The following is a 13,797-nucleotide window of genomic DNA, read 5'->3' on the forward strand; positions in this document are numbered from 1 at the left end:
GCTCTGCCAGGAAGTCTAGGATAGACTGGATAGGTGCAGTGAAGGGGTCTATATTTTTTGATGCTGCCCAGAAGGAAAAACGCTTCCACTTACTATTGTAAATCCTTCCGGTAGAAGACTTGTGAGAGGCTATCAGGATGTTACAGACCGAATGAGAGATTAAGGGAAGCCTGGCTAGGGTAGGAATTTGAGAAACCACGCTGTGAGGTTGAGAGATTGGAGGGACTGGTGCAGCTGGCCCGACTGGTGGGTCAAAAGATCTGGCACTGGGTCCAAATGCCAAGGCTGCTCCAAGAGGTAATGATGGAGGAACGGAAACCATATCTGACGAGGCCAGTAAGGGGCAATGAGGATTATGGTGACTCTTGAGGCGATAGCTTTCTGAATTAATTGAGAGATCAGTGGAAAGGGGGGGAAAGCATACAGAAGTCCCCGGGGCCAATCGTGGACTAGAGCATCTCTGGTGTTTTGGCCTGGTAAAGGGAAGAGGGTGAAGAAGTCGTGACACTTACTGTTTTGGGGAGTAGCAAAAAGATTGCAGCAAGGCCGGCCCCATCTTCAAAAGATTTCTTCCAGCACTGATTTTTTTAGAGACCACTCGTGAGGCATGAGAATAGCCCGGCTCAACTTGTCTGCAATCACGTTGGACTTCCCGGGAATGTGCGTTGCTATCAGAAAACGCTGAGAAGAAATCGCCCACTGCCAAAGTCTGAGTGCCTCTCGACATAAGGGGTAGGACTTGGTTCCGCCCTGTCTGTTGATGTACCACACTACGGACATGTTGTCCGTCTGAATGGCAATAGTCCCTGTAGGAAGAGAGTCCTGAAGGGCTAGCAACGCTAAAAGCACTGCTCTCATCTCTAAGACATTTATGTGCAAGTGGCACTCGAAAGATTGCCACGTGCCCTGGACTGTCCTGCCCTGATAATGCCCTCCCCACCCGATCAGGGAGGCATCCGTCGTCACCGTGGCGATTGGGGGGGGGAATGAAGGGTCTGCCCTGGAGAACTTAAGGTGATGTGATCCACCAAGACAGGTGATTCTTGCATGATTGGGTTAGCAGGATGATGCGAGACATCGGGAGCTGTTGAAAGGACCATTGAGAAAACAGCATCCACTGGAGGATCCGCATATGAAAACGAGCTAAGGGGAGGAGTGTAATAGTAGCTGCCATGAGTCCTAATACCTTCAAGACTACCCTGGCTCTGATCTTGTTGCATTGAAGTAGAAGGTAAACTTGTTTGCGGATATCTGATGCTCTTTGCTCTGTTAGTCTGGCAGAAAGATGAACTGTGTCTAAGGTGGCGCTTATAAAGGTAATAGATTGACAAGGCGACAAGGCAGATTTTTCGAAATTTATTGAAATGCCTAGAGCTTGGCAAGTTTGGATGGTGAAATCTCTGGATAGAAGAAGTTGACACCTGGTGGTGGCGGTAAGGAGCCAGTCATCCAAATATGGAAACACCTGGAATCCTTGACTTCTCAAGTGAGCCGCGACCACTGCCATACATTTGCTAAACACTCGGGGGGCTGTAGTGAGACCAAAGGGCAGGGCTCTGAACTGGTAGTGACTGGCTCCCAGCCTGAAGCGGAGAAACCTCCTGGAGTGTCTGTGCATTTTGATATGGTAGTACACATCCTGAAGGTCTATCGAGCACATCCAATTGTCCTGACCCAAGAAGGGTAGAATGGACTGTAGCGTGACCATCTGGAATGTTGTTTTCTTCACATACTTGTTTAGCTTGCTGAGATCCAGTATTGATCTCCAGTCCCCTGTTTTTTTTGGTACCAAAAAGAATTTGGAGTAGATTTCGGATCCTAGCTGGTCTGCTGGGACTGGTTGGATAGCTCTTTTTGACAGCAGCTTTGATATTCCTAATGCTGCTTGTTCCCTTAGACTGGATGAAACGTCTGGAAGGGATCCTTTGGGTTGGGATGGGATGTGAATAAAGGGGATTTTGTAACCCTCGGATATGATAGACTGTACCCATTTGTCTTGAGTGAGGGAAAGCCAGGCTTTTGGGTACAGTGATAATCTTCCCCCGACTGCCTCCAAAGGTGGACAGCTGGGCAGCTCCTCAGGGATGTGAAAGGGTTTGTCAGAGAAAGTCTCTCTGCTACCATGGTTTTGCGGACCACCTCTGCCCCTAGGGCGGCATCTATTGTTGTTCCCCCCTCTGCCTCTAGAGGGGAATCGACTTTGTGCATCAGATGAGACTCCTTGTGGTTTGCGGAACCACACCCCCCCCCTCTGACCTTTGGGATAAGGTCTGCAAGGGGTAGAAAAACAGACTCCCATGGCAGAGAGAGTCTTACCTTCCTGCTCGCACCTAGTCAATGTATCCTTCACCTGAGGTCCAAACAACGTTGAGCCATCAAAGGGGGAACTGGTGAAGGACGCCTTGAAAGGGTCCACAAAATTGCAAATCCGCATCCAGGCGTGGCGTCGTAAAGCTACACCTGTGCCTGCGGCCCTACTCACCCCATCAGCCGCATATGAGATAAGCCGCATGGAGGAGTTGACAATCAAATTCAGGGTTGCCAACTGGGAGTTCATTTCGTCTTGGAACCCCTCAGCTGTTGGATCCTGAATAGCCTCACCCATATCCTTGAGTAAATCCCTCTGGAGACGGGTGAAGTGGCACAAGTAGTTCAGCGACCGCATGGCAAAGGTCGCTAAGGAAAACATCTGCTTACCGTACCTGTCCATGGTCCTAGACTCCTTATTAGGAGGATGGACAGGTACCGAAGGATCGGCTAATTCCTTCTTAGTGGCTGCGGCCACCACCATGGCATCAACAGAGACACCTCTGGATAAGAACTGTTTCTCTTTTGGGGCAGTAATAAATTTTGATGGCCTCCTTGGGGTAGGTTCCACCGAATCAGGGGTCGTCCAAGCCTTCCTTGCCACCACTTCCATGAGGGGGTCAAAGGGAGGAGACACCCAGGAGGTGGAAGGGCGAGAGCCAAACGCCTCAAGGTAGACCGACTCGTCCTCTGAAGGGTTAAGGGCGGGCCAGTTCCCCCTCTGTTTAAGGATTTCAAGGATGTCAGCAAAAGAGACATTCTCAGAGGGGGACCGAGGGGAACCTTCAGATTCCTCCAAGTGATAGAGTGTCAGAGGTGATAGACTCAGGGGAGTCAATGTGCTTCCTTTTGCACTGTCTCTTCCGAGGGGGTTCTCCTACTGGATCAGGAGAAGCCTTGGAAAAAGAGGATATTCCCAATGGGGAAACCTGAGAAGCTGGCTCTGTAAGGTCTGTTACGAGGGGGTGGGTAGAAACCACCACAGGCACTGAAGAGGGAGGAGCTGACGGAGCTGACTGTGGGGTAGACACGGGGTCTAGCATGCTCCGCATGACCTCGAAGGTGCCCCGATCAGCCAAGGCCGAAGGTCCCCGCTCCAAGGAGACAAGGACCCCCCCGGCACCGACAGGGATGGCTCCGAGGCCGATGTCGGAGCCGAACTCACCAGCGCTGATGCTCCGAGAGGGAGAACGGGGTCAGACAAGGGTCCGATGCCACTCGCCCCCTCGGAACCGACGAGGGAAGCTCGGGGCCGAGATCCCTCCAAGGAGGAAATCGGAGCAGATGACGGAGCCAAAAGGGTAGGTATCGGCACAGACGCACCGACAGCCATGGCTCCGACGAGCCCGGGCTCCGAACTCAGAAGAGTCAGAGGAGGAATAGAAGCAGGGAAGGGAATAGCCGCTGACTGTTGAGTAGGGCTATGCAGCAGTTGGGCCAGTGCCTCGGACTTGAGAAGTCTACTCACCACCCTTTGTAAGTCATGGTCGGACAGCCTGGAGGACCGAGAGGAATGGGACCTATGGCTCTGCTCCGACAGAAGAGGGTATCCCGGAGCAGAGTGGATGGAGCCGATGGAAGGGGACCTCAACCTCTTCTTTGAAGGTGGCTCCGATAAGACTATCGGAGCCGACTGAGTCTTAGCAACCTCAGCTCCGGCCGGAGCCGAGGTAACGGTTTGAGACTTCGAAACATCAACTTCAGCCGGAGCCGATGTCGAAGCAGCCTTGAAGCTCGGCCGACGGCCTGGAAGTCTTTGAAGGCTTCCCCGATGCCAACTGGGTCGAGGGGCCTTCAGGCTTTAACAAGCCTCGAATAATAAGTTTATTTTTGCGTTCCTGCAGGACTCTAGGGCTGAATGAATGGCAAACAGCACAGGAGTCCTGCAGGTGCAAAGGACCCAGGCAATAGACACAAGAAGTGTGACCGTCTGTCAGAGACATTTTCTGACAGCACGAATCACACTTCTTGAAGCCTGAGACCTTGGAGTCTTTACACATCCTAAAAGAGACTGTATATCAAAGGACACAGACACAACACACAGACACCTTTAACCAAAGGAAAAAATCCAGTCACACTAAAATGACAGGGGAAAAAGGGGAGTGGGCCAAAGGCCTATAAGTTAAAAGGGAATAAAAAGGGGATAAAAAACAAGGGAGACCCGATTTAAACTAAAGGGATACTCTGTATTAAAAACTAAACTAAATAGAAAGGATAGGGGTAGAAAATTGAAGTTTTTGACTAGAAAAACTCACTAACCTGCCAGAGCTGGTAGAAGAAAGCACCTCGCAGCTAAGCGGCAAACGAGATCTGGGTAGTTACCGCCTAGCATTGTGGGATACAGGGGAGCCTCGAGCCGGTGGAATTAGCTCTCGAGCTTTAGTATTGGCCGAGTCGGAGCTGAGGATCGGCTCTGAACTCATCCAGCAAGAATGAAGGCAAGATTGACAACTTAACATGTGCCCATTTTCAGTTGAGGCCCGGGGAGAAAAGCTCCATAAACAGTATAATACAATATAGGTTACAAGATGCAAATAAAGGTTGCAAAGAGAAATACCATACAATATAGGTTGCAAAATAGAAAATAAAGGTTACAAAGTGAAATACAAGAGTAGGGTTCATACATTTGAGAGCTGAAGACTGTAATATACATTATGAGACAGTTTGACAGAGTTTTTTTTTTTTTATGAAACAATATTTACATGCTTGGAGTCAATTAAAGTCTGCTAGTTCTGGATCTTTTGAGAAATAAGAGTAAGTATGAGAGTATAATGGAGTGGGGGTAAGGAGAGCTTAGTGGGGAGTCCCTAGAATTTAAGTGGGGTGAAAGCAGGAGCATTTCCATTTGGAAGATAGGTGAAGAAAAAGTTGTGTTTTGAAGGATTCAGTGTTGAGTATATTCCTAAGTGAAGGAGGCAGTGAGTTCCATTTTTTACCTAGAGAAAAGGAGAGTAAAAGCTGGCCAGCGGGTCGTTTGGGTTTAGGAATGGAGATTAGGTTTTGGTGTTCAGATCTCAGTGATTTGTTAGGGCTGTATGGAGGAAGGATGTCCTTTAAGGCTGGGCATTTATCAGGGGAGAATATTAGTTTCAGAGCAGTGGTTAGTTGTAGACAGTCTAGGTGGTTAGGGAGTTCTAACCAGTTCAGAGAGTGAAGGTTGAGGCAGTGGTGAGTTGAGGTTTTGGATTTGGTGGCAAATTTAGAGATCTTATTATAGCAGGTTTCGAGCTTAGAAGTGTTGGTAACAGACAATTTGGTTAGAAGAGGGGCTCCATATAGAAGGGAAGGTAGGAGGTAGGTGGTTGCCAGGGTATGCCTAGTGGAGATGGAAAGAAAGTGATTGTTCCTATATAGCATACCTAGCTTTTGGTGGGTTTTCTTTATGTTTTGTTGTATGTGAAGACCAAATTTGAGGTGTTCATCTATGATAATGCCAAGGAGTTTTGCAGAGGGGACCACTTCAATGGCAGTGTTAGTTTGGCTTAGGACAATGAAAGTGTTTTTGTCAAAAGAGGAAAGCTTGGAGGGGAGAAAAACTAGTATTTTGGATTTATTGGAGTTGAGAGAAAGGTGGTTTTTGTGCATCCAGTTCTCTGTAGTGGTAAAGGCTAATTGGGTTTTGGTCAGTAGTTCAGAAAAGTTTGGGGCAGAGCAGACAAAGGTAGAGTCATCAGCGTATTGGATGACTGTGGTGTCAGGGATGAAGGTGTGAAGGTTATTTATAAAGATGTTGAAAAGCACGGGTCCAAGGATGGACCCTTGAGGAATGCCAGTAGGTGTAGGCAAGAAGGAAGAGAAGGAGTTCTTCCATTTGGCTGCTTGAGATCTATCAGATAGGTAACTGGAGAACCAGGAGAGAGTATTTGGGGAGAGATTGAGATTAGCCAGATGATGAAGAAGGTGAGTGTGGGAGATGGTGTCAAAGGCTTTTGAAAGATCTAGCAGTACTGTGGATACAATGAGTCCAGAGTCTCATGCATGACTGACAGTTTCAAGGAAGGATAGTAGGGCAGTTATGGTACTGTGGCCAGGACGGAAGCCGTGCTGGGTGGGTGTTAGGAGGCGATTTTGAATTCGACAAAGTAAAAGTTGGTGGTGGACACATTTTTCTAGAATTTTAGATATTCGAGAGAGTAAGGCAATGGAGCGGAAGTTAGAAATAGTGGTGGTTTTGCCTCCTTTGTGAAGAGGTCGGATGTAGGCTGAATGCCAAAGTTTTGGTACATATGACTCATTTAAGGATCTATTAATCAGAATACTAATTGAGAGTGATACCTTCAGCTGCATGTTTGAGGAAGGAAGAGGGAATGTTGTCAGGGGCATTAGAGCATGGCTTTAGCTTACATAGAAGCTTTTTTATAAAAGTAGTGGAAACAGGTTTGATATGGAAATTGAGGGGATTGTTGTTTGGGTTGTTGGGTGAAGTGAAAAGGGAGTTAGGTGAGTTGTTATTAGGGAATGTTTTGGTTAGCTTGGCTATGGATTCAGTAAAGAAGGTATTGAAGTGGGAGCTCAGTTCTCACTGTCGGATAGATTAGGGTCAGGGCAAGGGTTGTTTTTAGATCCGGGATGAAGTAGCGAGTTGACTGATTTCCAGAATTGTTTTGGGTTTTTATTGTTATTGGATTGAAGTTTATTATAGTAGTTTTTTTTGTCCTTGGTAATAAGTTTTTTTACTTGTTTGCGGAGTTGGGTATATAGGAGTAAGGTAGAGGACAATTTATTTTTCTGATAAGAGCTTCCAGGATTTGTCTCTGTGATGCATAATTTGTTTAGTTTCTTTGGTCAGCCATGGTGCAGAATTAGTTTTGATTCGCTTATTTCTTAGGGGGGCTAGGGAGTTAAGAGTATCTAGGAAGATAGAGTTAAAATGCTCAACAGCATTGTCGAGTGGGAGGGTATTTAGAGGTTGCCAGTTAATTTGTTTAAAGATGTTAGAAAAAATTAAGGGGTTTAAGTTGCTGAGGTTACGAGTTTGAATGTAGAGATGTTGGTGTTGGATGGAGCTACTTGATCGATGGATGAAGGCAGGGAGATAGTCACTGAAGGTGTCAGGGATAGTGCCACAGAGACTGATTTTGTTTGGATGGGAGACTAGAATCCAATCTAAGATGGACCCTGGGGGGGTGATTTTTGTTGGGGCGAGTAGTTGAAGTGATTACTTGGGTGAAGTTTAGAAGGTTAATGGAAAGTGAGGGGGATGGTGTGTTAATTTTATTCCAGTCGATATTGACATCGCCTAGTATATAGGTTTCATATTTTATTTGAGTTGAGGCCCAGTATAGAATATCTTCAAGGGTGGAGATATTGTTGCCTGGGGAGATGTATAAGGAAATGAAGCAGATATTTTTATGTTTATTTAATCGGAGAAGGCTTGCTGTGATTTCGAAATTTTTGAAATTAGGGGTAGGGATATGAAGAGGAATTAGAGAGAGAAGATTGGAGTAAATTAGAGCAGAGCCACCACCTTTTTTGTTTAAACGGTCACTTCTGAGGATATGGTAACCAGGAGGTAATATTTCAGAGTCAGTGATATGGGGTTTTAGCCAAGGTTCAGAGATGGCTAGGATGTCGGGTTGGTTGTGATTAATCCATGCTTGTACATGGTGACATTTGTTAAGGCTCTGGGCATTGATAGTGAAGATCTTCAGAGTGCTAAGGGGGGAGGTGGGAGGAGAAGGGAAAGGGTGGGGAGTGTTATTTGTTGTAGGTGAGGAAGAGGGTGGAGGGATGGAGTAGTTTGTGCTGAGGCAAGGGCCAGGGTTAGGATGAATGTCTCCAGATAAGGCTAGGACATTGTAGGAGATATGTTTTGGTCTGTAAGGTTTGTATAGTAGGTATTTGTTAGAGTTTAGCAGAAGTTTCAGAGAGAGAGTTTTAGTTGAGGTAGAGAATAGTTTGAGATGAAAAAGATGTAATAGGTTGGGTGGAATAAGGGAGGCGGATATGGAGTGAAAGTGAGGGAGTTGGAGAGGTTGTAGTTGGGGGTTATGGATAGTTGGAGTAGGAGGGAGGAACGGAGGAGCATTATGGGAGTAAGAAGTAGCAAGATACAGAGGTATTAGTAAGATGAGAAGGGAGCTAGGGAGTTGAATAGTTAAGGGGAGTTGGTAGGGCATGTTAGGATAGGGTAGTGTAATGTACAGTGAAGAGAAGAATAATGTGGAATGCTAGTTGAGAAGGGAAGGTATAGAAGTGAATGGAGAGAGTTAGATATGTAGGCAGGGACAATGGAAGAATGAGTGTATAGGGGTATAGGAAAATTGTGGTGGGAGGAGTAGTAGTGGGAGGGGAAAGAGAGGTGGAGTGTTTCTGATTAGAGAATAGGGGAGGGGTAATTGGAAGAGGACTGTGATTGGTTAGTAGGTTTGGTAGGAGGAATGTTAGGTATAAATGTAGATGTGCTGGGGCGGGTGGGAATTGGGGGCAGGGTAGGGGAGCGGAGTGAGCCCGTAGGGCAAACGGAGCGGGTCCAGACAGGTAAGTGAGCCAGTCAGCCAAAAACCAACAGTAAGCAGTTGATTACTGAGTTCCTTAGTTGAGACAGGGTATGTCAATGGGGATAGGTAATATTGGTCGTGAAGGTAAGTAGTAGCAAAGCAAAGTAAGCAGTGAGTAGCAGGTAGAGATAGGGCAGAAAGACCGTTCACAAGCCTAGGACAGAAACATTAAAAAGCTATGGTGATCAGAGAAGAATGGAAGAGTTACGTACTGTCCTAGTTTAGAATGCCATCTAGTGGTCAGTTAGAGTAATAACAACAGAGGCAAGTGAGCAGAGAGATATATCAGGGTTAGGGAAGGCTCTTAAGGAATAGTTTCAGGAGACAGCACAGAAGTGATAAAGGATCTAAATGCTAGGGGATAGAGAGGGGAGAGAATGGCTGCTGGGTATCCTGGCTAAAGTAGCATATAGTATGTACATTAGATATTAAGTAAGTGTTTAAATAATACCACTTTTAACACACACTTTCTTGCCTCCTAGTGAACAGGGTTCATTAAGTAGGACGGCAAGTCTTTATGCTATAGTAGACTTGAATGGATTTGGTCTGCAGGGAGTCCTTTCACCAGGTAAGTATGTTCAAGGTTTATTGCAGGATAGAAGGTTCAAACTTTCTTGCCTCCTAGTGAACAAGGTTCATTAAGCAGGACGGCAAGTCTTTATGCTATAGTAGACTTGAATGGATTTGGTCTGCAGGGAGTCCTTTCACCAGGTAGGTATGTTCAAGGTTTATTGTAGGATAGAAGGTTCAAACTTTCTTGCCTCCTAGTGAACAGGGTTCATTAAGCAGGACGGCAAGTCTTTATGCTACAGTAGACTTGAATGGATTTGGTCTGCAGGGAGTCCTTTCACCAGGTAGGTATGTTCAAGGTTTAATGTAGGATAGAAGGTTCAAACTTTCTTGCCTCCTAGTGAACACGGTTCATTAAGCAGGACGGCAAGTCTTTATGCTACAGTAGACTTGAATGGATTTGGTCTGCAGGGAGTCCTTTCACCAGGTAGGTATGTTCAAGGTTTATTGTAGGATAGAAGGTTCAAACTTTCTTGCCTTCTAGTGAACAGGGTTCATTAAGCAGGACGGCAAGTCTTTATGCTACAGTAGACTTGAATGGATTTGGTCTGCAGGGAGTCCTTTCACCAGGTAGGTATATTCAAGGTTTATTGTAGGATAGAAGGTTCAAACAGTGTTGGAGACACTGGGGCCAGAACACACAGCAGCTGAGGGATAGATCCTAAAGGTCAAGTTCCTGACAAGATTTCCTTCCCCCAGGTTACAACATCCTATGACTTGACAGAACTCCAAGAAAAGATGGTGGAGTTGCTATCATGTACTCCATCCACCTCCCTGTTACCCCTCTAACTATCCCTCCCCCCTTGACTCCCCAGCTGAGCTAAGTGTCACAAAATGTAAATGTAATGCTCATACCTCTTAACACTGCAGCAAGTTACATAACACTGCAGCAATTTACATTCTCACAGTGACAATATTACAACAGTAGAAAATATTCCTCTCCAGGCTCACCCAACACCTACCAAATGAAATACTTATGGGTGATGTTAAACTGGCTACTTCTCTCATCAGATTCTCCCACCTCCAGTATTAACATACATGTTTTCCCAACTAATAACTACCCCCCCAGTTATACTATAAAATCAACCAATCATAGCTCTCTCCTTGATTGGATACTAGTCTCCCACCCCACAAATATTTCCCTGAAACATTGCCAGATACTCTTAGTGACCACTGCCCTATCAAAGCACTTATATGGTCTGCTGTAATGTGGGGAAAATCTAAGTACATAGCTTCTCGCAAATTAACAAACCGATTCAAACACAAAACAGCCGAGATTTGACTATCACCTGGTCTTTCCTTAGGCAGCTACCCCTTGATGAAGCAGTAACTAAATTTAACTCCATATTCCTACATTTACTAGACTCCCTGGCCCTTTTATGCACTGTTAGGGTTAAATCGATAATATCCCATTGGCTAACCCACACCACCTGCTTCCTAATGTTAAAGGGGGACAAGACTTGGAAGCTCTGGTCCAAAACCAAACTTCCATTCAATCTCATACAGTAAGAAGAACTCGCAACCTCACCAAGAAATCTGTTTACAATGACAAGGAGTATTTTCTATAATAACTCTCCTACCACATAGGCATCCCAAGAATTTCTGGCACACTATCAAATTCTACATCCGGGCAAACCATCTTCCCCCCAACCATGTCCCTCTAACTCACCACTAGAAATTGGCACCAACTTCAAACTCTTATTTCATTGAAACTATTAGCAAATTAACTACCCAAACAACCCCCATCACAAAACACACTCCTCATCATCCCTCCTTCTCCCGCTAACCCCTCTCTGGCCTTTTCTCTCAAAACAGTCCCAATTATCTACATTAAATCCCTGCTTCTAAAACTTAAACCATGCTCCCCCTCCACGGACAACCTTCCTCCACGTTCTCCAGAAAGCAGCCACCTCTTTAGCCCTCCCCATCTCTATACTCATTAACCGCTCCATTACTGAAGTCAAAGTACCAGCAATCTGGAAACACTTATACACCTTACTCATTCATAAAAGAGGCAACTCCTCTGAACTTATTTCAGACCCATGGCTATTCTATCCCCACTTTCTAAAATTTTGGAGAAATGTGTATACAAATAAATCCTTCAATACCTCTCACAAGAGAACCTACTTACCCCCACTCTACATGGCTTTCGCACTAAACACAGCACCTCCACTGCCCTAATACAGCACCTCCACTGCCCTAATTTCCTTCACTAATACCATATCACAAGCTAGAGATCAAAACAAACTAGTCTCTTGTCTATTTCTCAATCTCTCCAAGCCTTTCAACACTTTCTCCCACCCCCTTCTGTTACACAAATGCTCAGAACTCAAACTGCCCACCTCCACAATCTCCTGGTTTACTAGTTACCTTAACAGACTCCAGTCTGTCAAATGGCTTTCTGCAATCTTTCCTGCATTACCAGTTAAGATGGGGTGTCCCACAAGAATCAATCATTGGCCTACTATTTAATACCTTCACCAACTAGCTGTATAAACCAACTAGCTGTATAAATCATGCCCACAGTCAGTCACACGTTCAATATGCAGATGACTCCACTGTTATTACCATAGCAGATACCTTCACTGACCTACAGTCTACTACCCAGGCATCCTTCACTGACCTACAGTCTACTACCCAGGCATCCTTCCTTTCTACTGAGAACTGGTGCACCAAGAACCAGCTTATACTAAATCCAGAAAAGAAAACTCCTGCCATTTATCCTTAAAAATATCAGTAATCTTAAATCTTTCTTCTCTATCACATCCCACAACACCCCCCCATCAATGTGGAATCACAGACCAAACTATCTGGGGTCATCATTTATGATGAACTGAAGTTTGACCTGCACATTGTCAACAATATTACGAAAAACCCACCAAAAACTGGGACTCTTACAGGAATAAAATTCTTATCCAATGACGACAAAATTGCACTATCCCATGCCTACCTTTTCCCCTGCCTACCCTATGGCTCACAAATCCTCACCAACCTTCAAACCACCCTCCTATCAAAACTAGAATCCACCTACAACAAAGTGGCTAAATGCACTGCAGACCATGCCTACTACTCACACCACTGCCTAGCTCTTAAAAAGTTAAATTGGCTAGAGCTTCCTCATAACCTACTCCTCTGAAAGCTTCAAATGATACATTCTATACAGTATCTTCCCTCCTTCTCTCCCAGCATTTCCGTATTCATCTCTCCTTACTCATCGCCAAGATCTCACCGTCTTCAAGCCTAAAACCAAATAGATCAAAACCTGTACAGCTACTCCCTGGCCCAAGCTTGGAATAAACTTCCACTGGACATTCGAAACATCAATCATAGACATCATTTCAAAACCACTACCAACAGCTATCTAAACAAAACTTGGATTTGTCACTGTAGTCACCCTCCTTGACCAACTTCCTCCCTCCATTCAACTCTATCTCCTAACCTTTTCCTTCTCCTTTCTACTCCCCTTACTGTACATCAGCCTTGACATAACTAGATCTTGACTACTACAAAGCAGCTATTAACTGAACTTAGGTGTCACTCTCTAAATATTGTACTGGAGAACATTTATAATGTTGATTGTAAATACTTTGAGATGTTACCATGCATTATATATGATTTTTCTTTTATTTTAGTATTCATATTATACTATTCACAATGTACTGGATTTATTCACTTTTGGACCTTTTCTCCCTGGGCCTCTGCTGAAAAAGGGCGTTGGCTCAGTCTAACTAACCCGGTCAACAAATGTCAAATAAATTCTTTCCATGGCTTTTGCATGAGACTAGTGAGACTTATGTTCTGTAGTTTATAGGGTCTGTACATGGCCCACCTTTGTGCAGAGGGATAACTGTTGCTCTGTTCTCCATTCTTGAGGCATGAAGCCTGTTTGGAGACTACAGTTAAATGGCAACTTCCGAGGTACTAACGGATCATAGTCCATGCTATTTAGAAGGCATCCTAGGATATTGTCTGGGCCCATTAATGCAGTGTTTCTGGTCTTACAAATGGCATAAGAACCTATTCTCTAGTGACATCAGGGGGAGTTGTATTAGATGGCATTTCCTCAGGGAAGTTTGAGGGGATAGATGCATAAAGTTGGAGCTAAATTTGTCATCCATTAGGTTTGCTATACATTCTGGCTCAGAATATACAACTCCATTAACAATGAGGTCTGCACACAATTGTGTACCGACTTTGAGGTTGTGGGCATAGTTAAAGAATGCCACGTGGTTCTCCCTGGCCTGAGAAGCCAAAATTACCTCAAATTTGGCTTTGAGAGACTTGCTTCTCCTCCAAGTGGTTTTGTTTAGTGCTTTTGTCCTACTGTGTGCTGCACCACCTAATTTTTGCCATGATTTACTTCCTTCTGTGATACAGCCTATTGATGCGATTCCAGCCTATTGATGTGATTCCAACAGGT

This window comes from Protopterus annectens, chromosome 5.part0 (assembly GCF_019279795.1).
Source record: "Protopterus annectens isolate FY-2018-M chromosome 5.part0, PAN1.0, whole genome shotgun sequence".
Lineage (NCBI taxonomy): Eukaryota > Metazoa > Chordata > Ceratodontiformes > Protopteridae > Protopterus > Protopterus annectens.